General features: G+C 51.7%; 1 protein-coding gene across 6 annotated transcripts in view; it reads right to left on the bottom strand.

Moving 5' to 3' along the window:
• LOC143428844 (putative receptor-type tyrosine-protein phosphatase mosPTP-1) overlaps nt 1-23,730 on the bottom strand; it is a 293,117-nt gene that overhangs the window by 160,303 nt on the left and 109,084 nt on the right. The gene's annotated exons all lie outside the window — the stretch shown is intronic.

Here is a 23,730-nt window from a genome sequence, read left to right as displayed (position 1 = left end):
GTTAATGTATCGCGTTCTCTACGCGGTTATTGAGTTTAGCTAAAAATTGTTTCAGACCGCGCGATAATGCATAGCTTCTGATAAATTCACGGGCGTTGGAAAGATTTGACAAACACGAGCTCAGTAAGGAGCAACCAGGAATCTGGTTGGATTCGTAAAACGATGAACGGATTAAGTATAGAATGATCGAGACAGTGCATCAGAGAACAACGCGATCATATTAAATATTACAAGCCACGAACTAATGGTTTCATTAGTGTGATACAATTTACATTCATCAAGACGTCAATCAACAACGACCAGCAAAATTTCCTTCTGATTATACTCGCGAATAGTATGAGATCAATATTTGAGGACGCGAGGATGAGACACTGGTTGATTTCCACTTGCCTTCGTCGGACTAAATCGTACGGGAGTTCGCGGAATGAATTTTGTTACACGCGACAGGTCGAACGAGGAAACTTTGATTATTCCGTAAGGTCGTGCTGCGATTCTCCTGCTCAGGATTATCGAATTAAGCAGACGCGTTCGACTCGGCGCGGGTACCGTCACGATAATGCACCTGAACGAGGAAAATCGCTTCAATTAGAAATAGTTTACACTGACCTGGATCTGTAATCGCGTTACGCTGCTAATTGGGGATAATGGCGTCGATAGGGCCCGCGATTAAACCCGAACTGGGACAATTTCGCGCCTCGGATCGTGCGCGAATCCCTTTCGTTCGCTGTTATACGTACCTGAAACAATAAATGAAAGTTGCGAGATTAGAAGGGGCCGCGAAAATATCGGGCGTCGTCGAGGGTAACTGCGACGACGTTTGCTAAGTAACCGTGGTGGAACCGAGCCGTTGGATAAACGGTCGGGGGAAGACGATCGCGGGGAATATTTGAGGAACACGAGGCGGGTAGAATAATATTATAGAAATGGGAACATAGAATGTTTGAGATCATGGAAATAAGGGGAACACGGAATATTTCTCAGCCAGCCGGAGTAATAGGACTATAAAGTATTATATATTCAGGATCGTACGGCCGTATTAGGCATACACGACGTCCGGAACTGCGTAATAATGGACGCGCGAAAGATGAGCGGGGATCGCGGGACCAGCGCTTCCCTCTTGACCGATTACGCGTCCGGTAATCACGGTAAAACGGAGAACGTCTCGTGAATTCGGGTTATTTTTCACCCGATGCAATATTCACGTCTTGGATTACCGCCTTCTCGAGGGAAGGTTCTACTCGCCTGAGATATCGAATCGAATGAAACTCGTTCGCGAATTCGAGGGATCGCGTTGCCATCGTCGAGGCGCTCGTTAACAAGTAGCGATGATTCGGTGTTGCTTCCGACATTAAATTTGAGGAGATAAAATCGCGAGGGGAGTCCGAGAGCCTCGAGAGTCTTCGAGCCGGGTCTGCGAAACTTGAATCGCCACTTCGTTTCTTGGGTAGCGAACGGCCGGAATGAGATGCTAGGGAAAGAAAAGGGGGTGTCCTTATGATTAATTCAGCGCATTATCAGGGCGACTATTAGAAGAATAGATTTAAATAACGAAATAGTTCTGCTTACACGGTTCTCCACTTTGCCAGCGGCCACCACCACCCGCCCACTGTTACCCAGGCATCGTCGGGTTTAAAATACAGTCGCAAATTAGGTTTGGCAGTTACCGGAGGGCCTAATGCAAGCTTCTCAGAAAGCGGCCGAGGACATTCTGCCTTGCAAATTACATTTTTAAGGGTACCCCTCTATTTATCTATTTTGTGTCATTCTTTGTGCAATTATTTACCCGGCCACTCCAGACGTTCCATTCCCCGAGCGGCGGATGGAAAGCAGTAGCGGGACGCAGGTTGGTTCTTTGATAACCAAGTCAACCGTGCCGGACCTCGAATATTCCCTCGAAAATTAACGCAGGGACGTTACCATCTCGCGTCCGAGTGAACGAGAGCGAGAGGGATAAAGGATAACCGGTGGTAAAAGTTGGAATCTCCGGGTAACCGCACGGTGGTCGAACAAGGAAAGGCTGCGAGAGGAACAAGCGGGGAAAGTAAACGAGAAGTTCCATTTGGTTTCGAATGCAAATGAATTCATCAATGAGTTCTACGCGGTTTGACGTTCGAGGTGTGTGGGGGGAGGGAACGAGTTACGCGTGCCGAATCGAGGATCCTTAATGAAAGCCGACGGGGCGCGCGAGGCAGGCGAGAGAGCGGGGCCGGATGGCCGATGGAAAACTTCCGGTGGACGGAGGACCCGGGGCGGACAATCAATGGCCGGCGCGCTGGGGCGATTATTTGCGACGCGACCGAGGAAGGGCTGGGAGGGACGGGTCATTTTTGAGGCGAGCGAACACAATCTGGAAGAAGCTCGAAGTTGGCTGGAATTTTCGATCGGTCGACGGACGCGGACAGCCGACACGCAGGGCAAAGAGTGGCTGCTGGAGAATTGCCAGGGCCAACCGACGGGAACGGTCCAGATATTCACACGCGATCGTTTTGCAACGCGGACAAGCCAAGGAAGCCAGACAGCGGAAGACAGAGAGAGAGAGAGAGAGAAGAGCAAAGAGGGTGTAGAACCAGAAGGCGGAGAGCGCAGGGGTTGGAAGGAGAGGATCGACGCTCCCGTCGTCCCTTACTACCGTTCGAAGTAGGGTAAAGCTAGCGTGAACTCCGGTGCTCTTCTGTTCACGAGGAACTCGGCTTAAACTTCGGATCAATGCTCAGAGCAATTGCTCGGGAGTTTAAGCGGCGAGCTTGTCTTATCGGCGAGTGACTTTCGTTCGTTGGAAACGATACGAGCGAGAGCAGTTGGATCGTGCCATCGAACCTCCGATACCGGGCCAGGGTTGCTAAGAAAAATTCCGATTCTTCCCACGAAAGAATAACGGAGAGCACTCTCTCTCTGTCATTAGAATCGTCTTAGGCGAGCTCGCGTAAATTGACTTCCACGAAAGACGAACGAACCGCCGCTAATACACTCATACCGGGGCGTAACAATTTTTTTTAGAATCTCCCTCCGACGAGTCCCAGCGCGGAGCAGAGACACCGTTACGAACAGGCAATAATCGTTTCCCGCAGAGAGTGCTCGATAAAGCACTGTGGATTATTACGTACATTATAATTTAATCGCACGTATCTCTATACTACCCCGGTGAACGCGTTCCAGTAAATGCGTCTCGTTCAGACGTTCCCGTTTTCCACGGGCAACGTTTGTAATAGCTACAATAAGATTAGCATGGGAACGTGCCTCGATTAATTCTTGTAAGTCGAATTCGGTTCCGACGTTTCTTCGGTGCCCGTGCTCGCCGGATAAGGAATAAAGGCACCTCTTTTCGAAAATACCGGCCACCCTCGAACCTTCCAATCGAGATATCGCGCAAGAATAATTCCCTTCATATCTCAGCGTAACCCATTGATCGTAAATCGGGGGGAAACGCCGCGGCGGTGGAAGTAAGATCGCGATGGGTGCGCCGCGAAACTTTTAAATCGGCCGAGAAACCGTCTGCTCCCATTCGACTCCATTACTCGCGACGTTCCTTCGAAAAATGCCGCGAACTATCCTCTTGGAATTCACTTTTTATCCAGACCGCGCGCTCTTGCCTGGTATTCTTTCCGTCGCCTCCCGCGATTCGACGTATCGAACGTTGACGAACACTTTGGAAATAATAAAATAATACGAGAGGGAAAATCTGTGAGGATCGTCTTACTTTTTTTAGCCCCCAGCCGAGCCATCGTACAAAGCGTATTAGGCGCATCAGCGCGTGCACGAGGAAAAGGAACGCTCGAGGCAAAAATGGCATGAAATGAAACGTCGTCGCGTTATCCAACTCCGTAACCGTCCATAAATGCGCTGACATTTATTATTTCGCGTTCGCTCGTTCCTCTCCCAGTCTTCTATCTCGCGTCGGGGAATCGCGACAAATTCTTCCTGTTTCCTCGATTCTCTTCGATCTCCTTATTCGCGTCCCGTTAGGACGAACAATTCGACTTGCCGTTGAACGTTTTAATTGGCACAATCTGGCTTATTGCGCAGGGGTGCCTGCCAATTAGCGAGGATTCGAGTCGCGAGAAAAGTTCGAGGACGGGAGAAAATGGACGGCGAAGCGACCAGGAAATTAACAATGAAATCTCCTCGGGACTCGACGAACGTCATCGACGCGGACGTCAATTCGCGCTGTCGAAGAAATCACCTCGAAGACGTCCTCGAGCGCGAATCGAATTACCGCCCGTCCCGGGGGAACACGTGCAATTGAATAATTATCGTTTCGACTCTGTAAAGATGTCACGTTTCCAGGGAATGCGACGAATTTGTCGGAGCTAATGCTCATTCTCATGCAAATTTCGATCGGTCCTTCGTCTGGATTTTCTCGCGCTTGTTGCCTGCGATTTTTAACGCTCGAGACTGGCAAGTGTTAACAAACGATGGTACGCGTATATTTTTAGAAAAATGGCTCGAACCAACAGCGAAAATTCAAGGCAGTCCGTTGACAAACGATCGGTGATACGACATTTCGGTTAAAAATGGACGGCAGAAAAATTACGCCGCGCATTCTTTTCACTCCGGCCACTCATTTCTCTAACTCGCGGTCACGTTCATAGACACGAACAGGCGGCGCACAAAGCACAGGGTTTATTATGCCCGTCCCGGTGATTATTCGCCTGATGGATGTCAATTAAACACGGAAACGTGGCCGGCATTCCATGCTCGATCGACGGTGAACAATTTCGACGTGCCTTTTTCTCTCCCACGCCCTCCAGCCTCCGCGTCGCTGAATTATGTTGACAATCTCTACACGATAATGGCGTCGTCCCTTTTATCGCGTATCATTAATCCCCCACTCTGCTCTGCCATTAAATAAATTACGAACGACACGTGTCCTACGCGTGTATCACACCCCTTCACCCCCTATTTTTTTTATATCGTCGAGTGCCCAATGATTTAGTGTACGCGCGACGAGCCAGGGATGAATTATTCGACGGTGGGTCCAGCGAATTTTTGCGTAGTGGTATTTTGAAAAATATCTACGCGTGATTTAACGCTAGAGAAATAGCGGAAAATTAAGCTGGACGTAAATTTCGCCAAGTAATTTTAAGGGAACGAAAATCTGAGATGTATCATCTTGACAGGTTTAGTGGTTCTGGTACATATTAAGGAGAGTTGACGCGACGTGCATATATACGGGGTCTAAGATAATTCATCGCGCGGGATGAAGTTCGCCAAAGGAGAATTGTTCGCGGAACGAGACTGAAAAAGGCATTACAGGGACCATAAAAAATCCCGCGGAACCCTGGTCGTAGGACGTAGCCACGGAGTTATCCGGATGTAAAGCGGAAGTAATACAAGCGAAAGAGGTAGGCAGCCGGTAGATATCCGAGTTAATCATACCTTTTATTAGAGTAATTTGAGGATCTAATTATTATATGGAAATTTCCTTTTTCCCGCGGTGACCTTTCGTACAATTTTTCTTTTAGAAGTTCCGAACTACCCCCGAAGCAATCTACTTTCCCTCGCTTCCTTCGTCTTCTGTCTCCTGCGCTCCCTCGCTCGTGGGATACCGCTTTGGGAAGGGTGGGTGGGCCCAGTCATACCTCCTCCCTTTATGTCGAATGCTTTAAAAGTTCACCGTCGTCGGAACTTTTGTCTCTGCCCTCTGAAATTAACTCTCCTGCCTCTCGTTTCGTTTTCGTCGGACCACCCACCTTAGCCACGATGGCCATTTGCTTCGTTATCGCGATAAAGCTGGCTCATATTTTTTGGACCTGGCTTCGTCCTGGCGCTACGCGCTCGACCAACTAGATTTCCATCTCTTAACCGTGGAGAATACATTTATTGTCTTCCCACGATCGTTCAGCATTCGACGGCGCATACGCGAAATTTTAATCTCGACCGTCGTTCTCATTACCCGCGAATGTTTGCGTAACGTTTGATACGTTATTAGCCGGCGCGAGGGGAAAATGTGATTGAGTCGAAAGGCAAACAAGGGACGGAAGGGTCGGAGAATATCTCAAGAAGAACGTACCGTTGATTCGGATTGTCGAGACGAAGGAACCAGTTTGTATTTTCAAGGAGGAGTAATTTGATAATGGAAAAGGTTCGCGGATCCCCTCGTTGAGCCGTCGCCACCCCGTGGCAAGGTTTGCCCTCGGCTTTTTAAGAAATTATATACTCTCAAGGAGCACTCGATGTTGCTACCGCGAAACGTCCCCTTTTTATACGCCTTTTCGCTTCGAGTTCTCTTTGCGCGGCCCCGTTCTCCGCGTCTCGAGTGATCCGCGACAAGGCGAACGATTCTCGCATAGGAAAACGAACGGGTGCCACGTCGCGAGAAGAACGTCAACTGGCGGAGACGCTCATTTTCTCGAAGACCTCGATTGTCTCGCCGCTCGTGCAATTTATTCGAAGAAGATCCTACGTTCGCGTGTTTTTTTCCGCCCTTTCTCGGAGGGAATGAAAGGACCACTGAACGCTGGAAGATCGTTTCGCGATAATTAAGGAGGAATCTCGTCGAGGAACAATCTTTGTCCGCCGCGTCGGAGGCGTTCCATCCTCGTTACAAGCTGTTTTCTTTGAGCGTGAATGCGCGGTAATTCAAGGAAACGCGCGGGAATACACGACGCGACACCCTTTCACGCGATGCCGCGTTTGACACGCGTATTATTCGAGAACATCGCGGCCAACTCGCGGCTTAAAAAATATTTCTGTTCGCGGTAAATAGAAGTGGGCTAAGAGGAATCGTGCTACCCGACGAATGCCCATTCGTGCGTTTACGACGCTTCGAGCAATGGCAAAGCGCCGCTAGATCGCGAGATCGTAATGGCAAGCTGCGCGTCTCTTTCGAAGCTGTTCGCAGAGAGCGGAGAATCAAAGCAGGAAAAACGCTCAAGACTTTACCTCGTTGAATAGACACCGGGTATCACGGAAACCAGGAGTTGCGCATCTGTTTGGATGCGCTCGGTGCGGATACTCTAATTTATGGCAGGTCAAAGAGTGAATTCGGTGCGCGAACGTCAGAGTTGACGAAGGGGCGGGTATACCGGAAACTTGCGTCGTTCGACTCCTTTTGCGCGACGAATCCTCTTATGCGCAAGTTGCGTTACAGATTGCTTGCGTTACAGATCACTGTTGGATACCTTATTAGGAGTTTACGCGGTGCGCGTAACTTGCCCCGCGTATTTCTTGCAGCCTCGCTCCCATAAATTAGCGCCCCTGGAATTAGACTCGCGTAACTGCGAGGCGTGTTTTACCACCGGGTGAATTTAAGTTGCGCAGAGTGGGACGGGGCGGGAGTTCGTCGCTCGATCTGGGTGAAAATCATCGGCGTAATAATTGGTTTCGAAATCAGACGCTACGCGGTGGACGAGGAGGAACGTGTGACGCGCGGCGTTAGCGTGTCCGACGCGAAACAATTACGCAAATGGACTGATCGCGCGAATAAATTTTACGCCACGCTTATCGCGACGCTCGCGTTACACTCTTTGTTGCCTCGCGAGATTACGGACGTAGCTGAAAAGTGTACACGGTTTGTTAACACAGGTGTCGCGTATCACCGTCGTATTTATCATCCGACCGGTTAAAGCAAAGGCCGGGCGACGTTTATTTATCGTGTAAGGGCAACGTTTCAACGATGTTTACGAGCTTCCGTGACGTTCCACTCGTACGCAAATTCCCAGCCACGCGGAATCGTCCGTCTACCCCGTCAGAACTTCGACCGAGCCCATCGACGTCGGCTTCCACGGGACGCAGACGGACGCGTAACGAGCCGGCCATTAATAACCGACCGATCGTAAAGCAATTAAGTGTCCGAGGGCACGGAATCGAGGCGCAGCTGAAGGGATAATGACAAAAACGAGGCAAAGGAGACGGTCTTCCGGCGAGCAAGAGCTGCGACCAGAAGGGAGAGAGAATGGCCAAGAGGGTGAGGTTGATAAAAGGTAGAGAACTCGGAAGTAGATAATGCAACGAGAGATATAAGACGGGAGGGAGAGAGGAAACGGCGCAAAGGGGGCACAGCGGAAATGGCTGGAGGACGAGAAAAGAAGGCGGAAAACGTGCAACCACCGCCACCCCCCAAAGACTCTCCCCGAGCGCAGACGAGCGGAACCGATGCGGACAAGGGTGGAGGTTCGTGCGGTCGCTCGCAACTGGAGGAGACTAAGCTGGTATCGGGCAGAGGATGAGATTCGTAGCGACGCGTAGCGGTTCGGTTGACGTGATGCGATGCATTATTCATTTCTAGGCCGCGGTAACGTGCAATCGCCGGAACCTCACCCCCGACCTCGCGCGCCCCTTCCGCAGCCTAGGGTAGCGACGCACGGAGGGCTTTTGGTGCCGATTGGTTTCGATACCGCGAAGCCATCCCGGACAACGTCTAACCCTGTTCCCCCGTTGGTCACTTGTCAGCTGCAATTAGTCCAGCCTCGATGGCGATGGAAGCTATCTCGTCGCAGGGAGAGAAGCTCGATGAAACCGTGGTCGCATCCAAGATCAAATTATACCTGGACGGGCGATTCGCCGCTGATCGGATCCACGGCGCGTCGCGAAAGAAAATTGCTGGAGAACGTCGATGGACAACGTTCGCGCGGGTGGTCGCCCTCTCATTTTTCGAGAGCGTCCCCCCGCGCTGCGAACGCCATATAGCCGAGCGAACCGTTTAGGGGTTGGCACGTTTCGAATATTTAAATCCAACGGCTACGTTTTGTATTTCAAATGCGAATTTCAATTCAAACGTTTAATTCGTATATTTCCGATTTCCATTTAAATTTCAATATTTCAGAGGCATTTTAATACGCAATCTCGCAGTAACGTTCATACGGGAAAACTTAGGCGAAATTGGAGGATTTTCATGCGAACGCGAAAAAAAACCATTGTTATTTTTAAACACTGCAGTCCGTTTAGTTAAAACACATCGAGGAGCGCACGCGTTTCGTATCGCAAAAAGGTTCAGTGGGCATTATTTGGCCGATGCCCGTTTATAAAATCACAGAAAGCCTTTACACGAATAAAACCGCCGCGAAACGTTCTCTCTCGAGTCAAAGGAGCTGGTAAACGGATCCGCGTTCGTGTACGCGCAAAGGCCGGCCAATTCGTACCCTACCCGAAAACACATTCGAAAAGTAGACCGTTCGACGCTGCCAGCGAAACCATCGTGCACCTCGTTCACCCGCCCTAAACCGACCGTATCGTTTGCGTTAGCAGCCTCGAGGCCGCACCGCAAACGACCTTGGTCCCGCGAGGATCGGATATAACAGAGAAGGCTGGTTTGGTCGATGATCGTTCCGCCGTTCACCAGCAGCGTGGTGAACAACCAGCGCCAAGCCGCCTCTCTTTCGGCGCCGGGACACCACGGGGGCGTGTCCGTGACTTTCCGTGCCGGACAAAGGAAACGAGAGTCATCGACACTGTTTCGCGGTGATCTCGCCGATGACAGGCGTTATTCGCAAAGGGCGACACGGCCCGTTGAACGACGGCCAAGCGGATGGCCACCGCGTCGCGTGAACGCCACGCCGCACACCACCGCGCGATCTCTCGTCTACGATCGTTCGAGGACACCTGAATTCACCCCCGTCAACGATGGTCGATCGGGTAACCCGAGCCCCTGGCTCGCCAGCAGGCCGCGAAACGAATGCGAACTCTCGCGGCGCCGTTAGATCGATAGCCGATCTGCAATTAGTCCGTGCCAGGGCAGGTAGAACGGGAAGCGTCACCGTGGCCTGTGCGCGGGCGTGGTTCCATCGTTCACCGCACAAAGGAAATGAAAGTGTCCTTTGCCAGCGAGGGGTGTTTTCATCGAAACATCCATCGACACGACCCGAGCGAAAGGGACACCTGTGCGGCAGAGATCGTCCGGTTATCGAAAGAAATTTTTCACCCGGACGAACGTCGAGGGGACGCGCGACTGGTTCTCCCGGCAAATTCTGCAATTTCGAAAGCAAGGGGTAGCCAGAGATTTCCGTAAGACGCGCGTCGAAACTTGGAAACTTTGGAGGGCTCGAGGAAGTTCGGTGTATAGGGGGATGATAACGATTACTGGTTGGGTAGACTGGTTCGTTTCAAGGGTGGTAACTTGGTAAGGGAAAGGTCATTGCGCGAGTGCTCTTTTCATTATGCCAACGCAGGCATCGCATGAGCCGCGGTCGTAATATGGCCCTTTAATGCAGACTAATCGTTGTTCGGCTGAAACTGAGGTGGTAATTACGAGAACGATGCGGAAATGTTTCCGGTGGTTCCGTGAGTGACGCATCCTACTATTTAAAGCTCGCGCCCCGCTTCTCGTTCTATCGTTTCGCGTTGAACTCAGCCGGTTATCAAATCGCGAGCTGCTCGTAGCCCAGCGAAGAGTTCGACTCGTTTCCTCGTCGGAAACCACCGAAGTTGCGTCGATTGCGAACGGCCGTTTGAATTTCACGCGAATTTGCATCGAAATTTTCGCGGATCGCGACTTCTTTTCTCTCCCCTTATTTCCTGACGGCACTCAGTTCGCGTCGAAGATTTCCGCGGGAATCAGACCGCGAGAATTCGAGGATCTTCCGGTGAGACCCGGTCCGGGCTAACTTTTGTCTCATCGCGTAACTCGAGCCCCGAGTTTCCGTCCACCCGCGGGACCTACTTGGAAGTACGCGGAGAAAAAGGATCCCCAATTAAAGAGCCGCTGGAAAAGTTCCAGCGCTGTTTGGTCTTCGAAAGAAATGCAAACGGATTCCAGAGATTTATTCTTCCCCCGGCACCGTCGTCCTCTCGACGATATTGCTTTCGCGATGACGAAACTCGAGCGGTGAACAGAACGAACAGATCGTACCTTACATCTTTCATCGAGCGATAAACGATTCGAGGGTGGGCCATTGATACTTAATTCCATGGATTTCACGAGTTTGTCTCGCGCGACGTTCACGCGACTCTAGTCATTCATGAATGTTTAGCATCGAGAGTGCCAGAAGCAGTTGGAGTCAGACGCCTATGGTAAAACGGGAAAGAGCGCGTAAATAATGGATCGTCGAGGAAACCCGGGCAGAAGGAATTCTCTCGCTGTCTCTCTCTCTCAAAATTTACGGAGTTACACAGCTGGCGAACCACTTTCGCTGCATGAATAAACGGTACGCTTAGAACGCTCTGGTTGTTGCGCGTCTGCAAACAACGAGAACGAATTCAACCGTAGTTACATCGTCGGGCTATTCCTTGCCACAGTCTCTTGTAACGACTTTCGCGGGGGAACACGTCGCGATTCGACGTGTCGCCTCTCGCCAAGAGATTCCCGATACGCGGCGCATAATTTTCAATTCCCCGAGAATTCCTCGATAACACAGTAGTCGGTCTCTCGCGCTTGATATGGTTTATCGAGAGCCGAACGACGCTCGGTCGCGCGAATAAAATTATACCAAGGGAGAGCGTCGGGGAGCGAAATTTACGGAAGGCTCGTAAAATTCGCGAACAGAAACGACCGTTCAGCCATTGAAGAGGAGTGAATCTTTAAAAGTACAATATCCGACGCAGTTTTATGGACGAATCCGTGGGGAAGGTGAGCCGTGGGTTCGTTTGCACGCGAGCTCGTCGAGATTCGCGGCAGTAACGGTGGCGACCGTTCGAACGATCGTATCTCCCGGTTTCCTCATTTTTCCACCATGTATTAATTTGTACCAAGCGCTCGTACGGGGTAAACAGAAGCAACCAGTCGAAATCTTCCAGCGTAACAGCGGATTTCGCGCGGGAAAATAGTTAAATATTCATGACACTCGCTCTCTTGGTTGCGCCTTCGTCGAAAATCAAACAGACACGTTCGCAACAAACAATCTCGCTTTGCATATTCCGCTTCCCACTGCTTCGTTCTATTCCGCCGCGATTATTTCCGCGAGTCGTCGAAGGCAACATCGAACACGCGATCGATGGCGAGAGGCGTGCGTGAATTAATGTCGCGCGTTCGAGGTCATCCCTCTAACGTCGTAGCAGCGCGAGGGCGGTAATCGAGAAAAGGTGGCCAGCCGTAAGCGGCATCCATTTCACTTTCAGCACAGGAGGGTTGAACCGCGAGCTACCCGTTTTGAATGTTGCATGCACGTTGAAAGACAGAGCGGATGCATTACCCGCGTAATGCCGAAAATTTAACGAGGTACCAGCGAAGGAGCGAGCGCGGTTCACCGGCTTATTCGTGAAAGTACCTATTTTTCAACGGGCCGGTTCATTATCTCGGTAACCGAACCACTTCCCGGTGCCGGAGGGCGCGTTTATACGTATATCGCGGCGTGCTCACATGTTAAATCGCCCCGTTTTATTCACCCGTCCCGGGCACGTGAGTCCTCGTAGTTTGTCTCGCGGAATCGAGCGCCGGCCCCACGGCCAGGAATATCCGCGGGTCGGCTCCGCTAAGGCGATTACTCGACTAACCGCGTTTTACTTTCAACGATCCTGCCCCTGATATGCTTTCGTTCCCTTTCGTGTTCCCTCTGGCTTCGATGAAAATAGAGGATCACGACGACCGTTTCCGTTTCGTTTCTTCTTCCACTTCACCTCGAACGGAAATACCGATAGAAACTGGAACGACTGGATATTTCCAAGTGGTACCGAGTCGGTGACCGGTCGCACGAAATTTTATTACCACGTACATCAGCGAATTCGCCAGCTGTACGCTTTTAGATCTCGTTTATGTATATATATATATATTATATACGAGACGCGCAGGTGACGGAATCTCTTGCGCGAACGCGTGGAACGAGCGAATTAAAAATGCTTTGGTAACGTAGCGCGGTTCTCCAGGGTGACGGATCTCCGATCAATCCGCGCGGCGCTCGCCGTTCGATCGGGCAGATTTAATCGGCCGCGGGGCGGAAAGTAAATTGCGCGGGCGCTGGGTGCCGGTGACGTGTAATGGGCATAGTTGAGAAAATAATGAATCCGACGGGTAGGTGCACGGGCGGCTACGCGCCGCTATAAATTACAAGGGAAGTTCAGAGATTAGCCCGAAGCCGCGGCGTAACCGATGACTTATTACGGGCGGGCCGTGGAGGAACGGTTGCGTGGCCGAACGAGAGTGAGTAACAGGTGAACGTCGATCAAACAGGTAATAACGCGAGCGTTGGGGGCCGTCGTCGGTCCCGTCCGAAGGGGTTTCTCGTTCGACGATGCTCGACGATCGGCCCCGAGTTTGTTTGCGCCGTCACGTCTGGCAAAGCGTGCAGGGGCAAAGCGCCGATCGCCGTTCGACGGAGAACGAACGATCCTGTCCTCGTCGAGGGCGATGTTTCCGTTTCTGGGACGCTGGTTAATTGCTGATCGATTGGAATAAATTGCCGTCGCTCGGTTAATGCCTCAATTAAAAGGGTACGGAGGACCGGCGAAAGGGAGGGACGCGGACTGAGGAGAAAGGAAGCGAGTCTGCGGCCGTTTCCATCGACTTTCTCGTAGCACAGGGTGGTAGTAGCCTGAATTCGGGCCAGGTATCGCTCGCGCAACACGACGTTCGATTACTCGGGGAATCAACTTCCGCGGGACGTTTATTTCTTATTTCCACCGGTCGACGCGGGGCCATTAATCCACCCCGTGTTCGACTGGCTCTTCCTTCGAATTCGTCCTCTTCATTTGCATGTATCGACTCCTTCTGCCTGGTATCCACGGATTCGATCATTCGATTTGCTCGCTGCTGCCTTCTTTTTGCCCACCGACGATCGTAACGGTTTTAATTTCGCGTAGCAGCGGCGAGCCATCGGACGGTATCGCGCTTGACGACTGGTCCGCCGTTATTCGATCGTCGCTACCCCTCGTTCTTCCTCGACGCGTGTAAAACCGGCGTTCTTAGATTTTCCGTCGCACGGTGGAATGCCAAAATCTTTTTGTCATCACCGTAACCAGTATCCCAGACGAGAAAAGATTCGACAGGCTCGATACGATCGGCATAACCGCTATCGCGGACCTGGCCAATGCATACAGAACAGATCGAGCACAGGTCGGGGTAATTGGTTTTTCGGGGCAGAGTAGTCTTGTCTCGGGCAGAAAATAGGCGGGACGTGACAAAGGTAACGGCTCGACGTCCTCAGACAGGTGCCGTTAAAAAGGTATTCGTCCCTTGTTACCGTCAGATTGCCGCGTCTGAATCGTGAGCAACGAACGAGACGTCGATTCGAGGACGCCAGAGTTTCGAACAATCGAACAACCGATAGAAACTACTGCTTTTATTCCGCGAGCCGTTGTCGTAAATACGTACACAGTACTTCAGCTGCTTTAACGAAACGCGTATCGCGGATGCGTCGACTACGGCGTTTTCCATCTCTGGATCAGCTTTCCGAGCATCTTTTCTACTCGTCTCCGTCGCGAATGCTCGGCTCGACTAGTCGCTCGGGCTTTAAGAACGCGGATGCAACGGTTTTCTCAGCTGCGTGTGGGAAGGATCCGCGAGGAGACGAAGGATGCCCGCGGGAGATGAAACATTCCACGTCGATTGATTCGTATCCAAGGAAAGTTGCGTTCACCGTATTGAAACTTGTGCGAGGGATGAAAGGACGCGGAAGTTTGCGAAACGGGAGACGTACGATTAGATAGGGATCGAGGGGAAGGGGGTAGTTTCGATCATTCGTCGAGCGATTTCGCTGATTGCAGCCGCGAGTCACGGGCTCTCGAAAGACGCGCGATCTAACTGCAGCCAAGTTAAATCCCCGCGAAAGGTCGGGGATAAGCGGAATGTAAGTTCCGTGTGACAGAACGCAGCCGGGGCAGTTGCTCGCGCGACGGCGAAACGGAATCCCCGGTTGCAATTTTTGCGAGCCGGAATCGCGAGCGGAACCGACAGTCCGTTCTGCGGACGTAATAATACTAAAGTCGACGTGCGCGTGGAACGCGTTGGCCACGTTCCAGAAGAACAACGCAAAGTGACAGTCGTTCTGACGTCCGACGGGGCGATATTAAACTTTCCCAAGATTATTCGCGTCTCCCCGTCGCGATCCAGTTTCGAAGACGCGGGAGAGCAGACGAGATTGAGAATCGACGGAGAGCTGAAGGTTAAACGAGCAACGCGATCGTTCCGCGCTAACGAGTGATAAACCGGTTAAGAAAGGTGGGGAGAGGCGGAAAGCGAGGGTTGTCGGGCTTGATATAACCGCCGCGGTGGCTGTTATTATTCGCATCAACCCAATAAGCAAGATGAAAGCGGGCGAGCGGCTTCATTTTCGCTGAACCAGAACTTTATTCGAGCACGAGGCAGCAGACGACAGTTATACAGTCAAAATGGGATTCCCAAGCAGCGCCGGTTTTACGTACGCTGAAATTTCATCCCGTCTCCCCGTCCGTGATTCCATTTTCTTCCTTAACCGCGTCGGCTAGACGAATTCTCCGCGCACTTCAGACTTACACACACGCCACCACCGTCTGCCGCGTCTTTGTGCAAACACTGCTCGACTGTGCAGTCCGCAGAGGGGTTGCTCGCGAAACATCGTTTCGAAGTCCATTCTTCCGGATACGCGCGGAAACCGTGTGGCCCGCGTGTTTGGTATCATTGTTTCTGATCGTTTAATTAAACGGAACGACGGAAGAGAGGAAGAATTATGCGAGTCTGCGAGATGAACCACCGAGTCGAGGATGGTACTGTACACGCTCAACCGCAACCAACACGCATACGAAAGTCGTGGCGCGCACGTAACCCGCGTTAAGTACAGAGCCATCCTGGCATCTGTCGTCATGCCAGCTCCAACATCCTTCTCAGGGTTAAATTCAATTGCTCTCTGGGGGACCCGTCCCGTACTGGCCGCAATTCCCGAGCACACGTCCGCCCATGTTAACGTACGCCCTCCGATCGTCGACCTGCCTTCAAATTGCCCGAATTTTTTAACCATCAACAGGCCATCACGTTAAAAAAGCGATCTCGAGAGCTCGCGAAAGTTTGTCTGTTTCCCCGTGGAAACGCGATAAGAATTTTTCTTCCAATTATCGTTGCCATCGGGGGTTGATTCGGGGGTAGGCGTATTCTTGGAAGTTGGATATCGAACCGAGGGTCGGGAAATTTACAAGTAGTTCGAACGATCTTTACGGCTGACGGCGGGAAATTCGCGCGGCGTTCGAATTACCGAAATTCGATACCCGCAAGCCTGCGGCTGTGAGATTTGTTGCGATTGCGAGCAGCTGCACTGTACCGTGAGCGCAGCGAGTCGACGGTTTTTCCATCGGTCCAACGTCGATGACTGTTGCGGTGTCGCGGATGGAATGTTGTAACAGGCTTGTCTGGTTTGTACCCGTGAATCCAGTGTCGCGGAAAAAGCTTTAATTTCGATGGAATTCCCGCTGAAAGATGGCTTCGCGGTTGTTTCCTCGTGCAACTTTCACCCTTGACGTTGCGCAAGAAGTTTGAAGAGCAGGACAGCGGCAGCCGGCCCATTGTCGTCCGCTCGATGAAACGAAGACGGGCTGGCGGGAAAAACGGCATTCAGAGGTTAAAGTCTGAAGCGGAGAAGGTGGGCGACGGCCGATGTTTTAGTCATTTGGGTCGCGACTAGCTTTGCGATTCGTTGATACCGGAGACTGGATAGAAGAATGGAGGAACGAGAGTGGGAGGGTTAGCGAAGCGGAAAGTAGAAAGGACGAGTCGAGGCTCGGAGACTAGGCGCTTCTTCGAGCTGACAATAACGCTGGGAAGACAAGTAGCGGAGTAATCTCGAGGAAGAGAAATTTTATTTGCTCCGTGGGAACGGCCTCTCCATCTTTTGACTCTGACGTCCATTTCGAACTCGTCACACGAGTCACATGACTGACCTGCTTGCCAGCATGCCTTCTATTATTCAAATAATCGTGTCAAGTACGTAGACGAAGAGTGAAGCGCCTTCGAACAACCTTCCGTCACCTGTTCGATCGAAGATCGACAGTAATGAATTCCAAATTGGCGCGACAAATCTTTTTTAAACGATCGAGTACCAATGGAGAAATTTGACGTAAGATCTGCCAACGATCCGATTGTTCGTATACTTAACGTTGCACAATCCGTATATCTGTATAACCGCGATTAAAGTCTACTCGCGCTCGCTCGACAGTAGTCGAAGTCAGCCATAGTGCCGACCCTAAGCGGCTTACACGCTGTGCGTACGCGGTGCGCATACACGTCATTAATTCGATCGCAGCTACTTCGATGGGAAATTCAGAGTCCATCGTTCGATACCTTTGACTGGGAATCGTGTCGAATGTAACTCGATCCAGCTTGAAGTTGCGCCAGCGAAGAGGAGACGTCACGGACGAAAGAAAGAGGAAGAATATGGTTGCGCGGATGGGTAGACGGTGGGGGTGGTAGGAGAACGATGGAAAGGCTTTTCTGGCAAGATACAAAGAGACGTTTTATTTGCCCCGTGGCGAAGGGACGCAATCCCTCTTGGTCGTCACAGCGTCTTCCTTCCATCGGTGTTTTTCCCAACTGCTCTCTCCCACCCACCGCCACCCTTCCTCGTTCAGCTGTTCCACTTACTCCTCGCAACCGACACGGTGGATCGTTCTCGTCGCTTTATTCCTCCGTTTACAACGGGATTCCATCCCCCCCCGGAATCCCTTCGCCACGAGATATTCCTCCTAGACTTTTATTTTCTCATTTGCCCTAATTATATACCCGACGCGACATTGCGAGAAATAAGGATTATTACGTGAGCGCGCCAGTTACCGTAAAACGTTGAGTAACGCTTAACTCTTGCGCGCTGTTCTCGCGACCGTAGAGCGTACGAAATTATTCAGCACGTAATAACGAAGCGGCGAGTACATTTTATCGACGTCAAATCTTCGCTGGGAGTCCGGCACGGAGGATCGTGGAACGAACCGTGGAAATTTCGAAACTCTGACTTAATCCTTCGGCATACCCACGAAATCGCCAAACGCTACATCTCCTAGGAAGACGACGCTTCTTGCCGAAAGCGTTCTTGTCGCGAAAGTTCCTCTCTAATCACTTGCGTCAAAGCGTGGTACACTCTGTCGCAATCACAGGCGCAACAGCGCGACCCTTAATCAGTTGTTGTTTTTGTAAAACGTTCGCTTTGGTGGCGTTTTCGACTGCAGAGGCGGCATGGTAACCCGTTTAAAATCGACACGTGATTTACATCCACGCTTCCGGCGTTCCGTCAGGGATCAAACGCTTCGTCGAGTCCCGTAAATGGAAAGGGGTGTTCTCCCGGCAGGGCGAATCGACGCAAACAGTACCGTAGGCGCGTTCAGCATGCAAAGATCCGGCGCGTCTGGGGGGGTGGTCGTTATCCGAAGAATAATCGCAGCTCGTTAAGCGCCACGGAGATTTCGCGGTGTTTCTTCCACCCTCTACCCTCCGCATTCCCGTCCCTTTCTTCCCCTTTCTTTCGCTCTCTATTACACTGCCCGGCTAGCGTAGTACGTCATGCATATGAATGAAATGATTTCATTGCGAGTCGAAAAAACGGGTGCCGTTAAACGACTGCCGCTTATTCATGGCCGGGCTCGGTGAACACTGGATTCCGATCCAGTAAACCAACGGTATGATAATTTCCGTCTGCTTTGTGCGACTGCTACAAGCCTTCGGTACACGCCTCGAGCCGAGTCCCGCTCGTCGCATTACCCTCTCAAAGCGGGAACGTAAACTCTCGCGCGGTACGTTTAACGAACTCGCGATCGCTCGACGATCGAAGTCGAAGACGAGCTAAGGGACGGATATTTTTTGTCGTCAAACTTTCCGCAACATCTCTCCGCTACATCTCTTTTTAGTTACGATACGCTCGAGAGACTCGACGGGGTTCGCTGGAAGTTTCGCGGAGAGCGCAGGGACGCGCGCGTTCGCCGGGAAAAAATTGAAAGTATTAACAAGCTTGACCGACAGAGATCGTATTGTTCGCGAATGGAAAGCGTCGCGTCGCGAGACACAGCGGCGAGCGATGAAAATTTCGCCAGGCCCACCCCCCGAAGCCTCGCTCCTTTATCGAGCTCTCAATCACCTGGAGTCCGGGATTTTTGAGCTCGCGTGATTTACGAGCGACATGCGCCGATATCCTGGTTGATTTAATGGAATTCTCGCCGTGACGTTGGGGGCGAAGCGGAGGAAAAAAGAGTACACCGATCGAAACGATGAAAAAGCGAGAACGCGGACGACGGGGGAAGGAAACAAAAGCGCTAGCCAGGGCAGAGGAGAGCGAGAAAGAGAGAGAGAGAGAGATCGAATTCGAAACCGCTGCGGCCAACAATTTTCCTTGCCCCAGTCACCGGGAGACCTGTTTTTCCCCTATCGTGTCGCATCGTCGCCGCCGCTGTCGGGAGTCGTAAACGTAGAAACAAAGTGCATCGAATCGGGCACCGCGCACGCGGCCACGTAAAAAACGGACAAATAAGCTCTGTAACGCGAGCGTTCCTTAGTCCCCTCGGTCGCTTGGGCGTAACGACGCGTTCGAGCCACCTTTTACGGGCGATTTTAAGCTCCCGCAAAGTCGACAATGTCTACTTGAGAAACAACAAACTTGCCTTTTTCACCCGGGAACGTTTATTGCCGGCTGGGATTATCTGATTGCGCGTCGCTCGTCGAGGCGCGACCCTTTCGCTGAATGGGAAACTGTGGTTGAAAAGCGTGACGGGTTTTGTCCGGTCTGTCGGGGGGCGCCAAAGGAACCGAGATGAACTACCAACCCTCGCAACCTCCTCTTCGGCTAACTGGTATAGAATTCTTCTCGCGAGCGAAGAGGAAGCGCGCTTAAGTACTCGTACCGCTACAAGTACCAGAGTACTCTGCTCTCCACGAATGATCGCGCGTTGAACGGTTCTCTGTGGATCCGCTCTGGGATGGCGCGGGGGTTTTAAAAAAGTATTTCGATCCGCGAGCCCACGTTCGACGCGCACGGGCCTCGACAAAGGGCGAAAACATTTATTCGATTTCGTCGTAGAGCCTACGCGCCCGCTTGGCCCTTTGAAGATTAACGAGACCGGCCTAGAAGCCCCTTCCATATTCAATCGGGCTCCTTTCTTTGGCTGCGCGCGGTGTTCGCGTTCCGAGACCACATCCGAGACCGAATTCGAACCATTTCCCCGGAAAACGTAGTTATCTTCGTTGGGTTTCGCGCGTCGATGAAGAGGCTCGACGGCAGGGGGCGGACGCCGCGCTATTCACCGGAATAAAAGGGGGAGAAAACGTGGAAAACAAAGGTACAGCTCGTGCGAGGCGGAGTAACAAAAGCGGCGATCGTTATCGAGGCACCCGTTCCTTTGTTCCGGCACTTTCTTCCCTCGTTCGGGTTTTTCCTTCGACTTCTTTGTCGACCCGCCGCCCGAGCCCGCCGGCTATCTGCCCGTTAATTTTTGCGTGAAACGAACCTCGAAGATCGTCGAGAACGGGCCGCGTGTCCCGAACAGCCCTCCGGGATGTTAGCCAGCAGTCAGTCAGCGCCGCAACAACAAGCCTGTCTACCATCGCGAGGACTGTAGACCCTACCGGTTCGCGTTTAATCTTGTTGCCAAGTTATAATCGTGTTTGCGTATCGACGATTCTTTCGATAGCTCCTGCCGTTATAACAGTGCAACAGCCGCGTAACGGTGTAATAGTTGCTCGATAAGTTTGACGGGTGAATAATGGTTGATTGATCGAACGAACGTTCCTTTACCGCGCGCGCCGCTGACGCATTTTCAGGTACGAGTAAACGCTCCCTTTTTTGGTTCGCGCACGGAGCTCTCGAGTTGCCGCGGCTGTTCTACGTCGTTTCGTCGGATACATTTTACGGTTCCATCGCTTCTGTGTAATTAGAAATTCACAGTGTCGGACTCTCGACAAGTTGGGGAAGTTTTTCAGCGCGCCAGTTCCATTGAGATGTAAATCAGTCGTAACGGACGAAGTAACCGTCTTTATTGCGTTATGAAACGATTTTACGAGCTCTTGACTCCCGCTTAAAGCGAAGACAGCAAAGGGACGCGATGAATCGTCGCGAGCGTTATGAATTCAGCGAACGACTCTTTTCTGGGGGGACGATTTTTTAATTTACGAAGCAGTTGTCCCAGGGTAAGCTGCTACTTTCAGCTGCAGTGCTCGAGTGATTCGCGCAAACTGTATAAACAATATGAATTTCCACGAGCCTGTTCGCTCGCCTCCCGATTTTAACGCTAGGAGAAATTCAGTCGAATGATAGGCGAAAAAGAAAAGGAGAAAAAAATACAAGACGAGGCTTGAAACGGGGACATCGGTGTCACGAGGACGTGCGACGCGGTGAATTTTCAAAGCTCGGAAATTGCTTCTGCCTGCTGCAGCGTCGCTTTGGCGAATTTGATTTAACTTCCAGAAAATCTGCTTGAAAAATCACAGGAAACCGTTCCGTCCCGCGGAGCTTATGCGCCGTTCTTAAAAGGGACTCAACTTCACGAGCGGCCCAAATAATCGCCCGACTATAGCCACCACCGCCAAAGACTTGGACCGCTCGGGGGACACCGAACCACCCTCTCTGTTATATACGCTCTCGTCTTTTCGCTACGTCGTGGAAAAGTTTCTAATGGGGAGAGCGATGAAAAAAGAAGTTGAGAAGAACGATAGAGGCAGGACGAAAAATTCTCCAGTCACTTTTTTATCACTGTCCATCAGCCGTTTTACCCGCGATTAACGCGGATCATCGATTCGGAAGTTGGTCCACGCGCGCGCCCGCCTAATCGTTCCGCGGCGATCTCTCCGATGACTCGTAAAATCCCTGTTCGACGATGAAAAGTTGCCGGCGGGAAGTTGGATTTAGCAAAGGGCCCCGCGGTGATGGGAAAGTCAAACTGAAATATCGGCCGGGCCGGGAGAGAATGAAGGGAGACGGGAAACGGAGCGTCGCGGAACCACGCCCGCCACGGACTTCAGAAATATTCATTTTAATGGTTGATATAACGCGGATATTGGTTACCGGTGAAACGGTACGTGTCCTGAATTCCGCCCGCTATCGCGCGCCGCGTGATATACGATATAAAAGGATAGCCGGTGGAGTCTTGATATTTGAAATCGGGACCGCGTGAACAGGAAAGATCCCTCTCGATGCTCGCCGATCTATCGAACGCGAGAGGCTCTTCTCACGCTTTCCGATTAACCCGGGCCAAACGAGAAATTTTGACATTACGGTTCGCTGCATCTCGCGCGATTCCTCGTTGCATTTATTGCCGTTGAACTTTATATGACGCGCCCTTTCATGTCGGTACGGACGTTCTTGTCGCGAGGAACGATCGATTCGCTCGCGAGTCAGAGAGCGGTGCTCTCGCGACTCGCAACCGTATTCCCGTTGGTTGTTCGAATTGTTGGCGTATCAAAAGTTGGGCGACTGGCTCTGAAAGGAGAGAATAATCATCGGACCGTTCTGTCCAGCGGTCATGCACGAAAACGTCGTTTGTTTCCCGAGCTCGAGATGGAAAGAAGGAATCTCGCGGAAAATATTGAATTTATTCTTTCCTCCCTTTTTTTCCCTGCGAACCAGTTCGTTTCAGCAGCGAGAAACTTCCTATTCAAATGGAGTCGCGGATCGTGCATTGAATGCAAATGACCGGGACATAACGCGATAGGGGGCCTTCGGTTACTCTTTTTCTCTCCCGGCAGGTTACCTTCCTGCTACCGCCCTCCTCCTTTTTCTCTCTGTCTTTCGCGGCAAAGTGGTGCACGCGCGTGTAAAACTTCCAGTCAAGTTATGCGAGGCGAAGTTTTAACGAGAACTCCCATGATTCCACCGCCTATGGGACGCTCGGGAAAGTTAGCTTTTGACGCGGTAGGTAGCACGTGACGAATTCAAATCAGCCGTAAATACTTAGAGCAAACACACCGCGACGAGCGGAGAAACTCGGCTGTAAAATAAAGCATTAGATAGACGACGGACAACGGGATAGTTAGGGCTGGTAGCAGCTCTCTTCGCGTTCTCGCCATTCGCCACCCCCCCGTTGGCGTCGCGAACTTTGCCACGAACTTCGTGTAAACTCGGCCAACTTTTCCACGGGGAACCGGTTCGATAAACACAAATTGCCAGACACCGTCGAACGAAAGAATGGACCATTAGACGCCAGCGCGGAGGAAAGGATCGATTAATTTCCCTCCCCTCGACCTGGCCGCGCGTTTAACGGGCGAGACTACGGGCGAGGGACCACGCTCGCTTAGAGACACCGTGGACGGCCGCTCCAGACCCTCGCGAAATATTTCATCGAGCAACAGAGGATGGCTAACTACTACGGGACTCGTAGTTTTCAAGAGAGCGCAAAGGGGTGGGTCGATGCGCAACTTGTATCGAATTCCCAGTGGTCCCGGGGCTCCTTCTGTGCACAGCTACCGGCTAAAAGCGACGTAAGTGCACCCGGCGAAAGTTTTCTTCATTTTTAACAACACGGGAAACAGAAGAAACGCATTCGAAAGTTGTGAGAGCGCGCGATCCGTACCCGGTCGGAAAAAAGGAATTCCCTCGCGCGAACTTGCCCAGTTTTTCTGCCCAGTTCGGGGCCGGGGTGGCCGAAAGAAAGGCCATTTATCGAGCCGCGGTCCTTGTCGATCGTGGTAACTCGATCGTAACGAGAGAGAGAGAGAGAGAGACAGAGCTCGCGATCTAAAAAGCCCTCGGAACCGTTGGGCGTAGAATTTCGATGGTCGTTCGACGGAGTTTCCCCGATTATACGAACGACGATGTAAATTGCCTTGACATTACGCCCGGAAATTTAGCCCCGCTGGCTCGCAAGTTTATCCAATATCGTCGAAGCAACGAGGGATTGAAGTTGCCAGGAGCTCGGTTACCGCATGGCTGAGCGGCGCGTTCCGGCAAGACTCGAAAATTGCCTTCGTTAGTTACCTCGGTTACTCTT

This window comes from Xylocopa sonorina, chromosome 11, assembly GCF_050948175.1.
Source record: "Xylocopa sonorina isolate GNS202 chromosome 11, iyXylSono1_principal, whole genome shotgun sequence".
Classification (NCBI taxonomy): domain Eukaryota; kingdom Metazoa; phylum Arthropoda; class Insecta; order Hymenoptera; family Apidae; genus Xylocopa; species Xylocopa sonorina.
The sequence above is the reverse complement of the archived record's forward strand: the minus strand, read 5'-3'. Positions and strand labels throughout refer to the sequence as shown.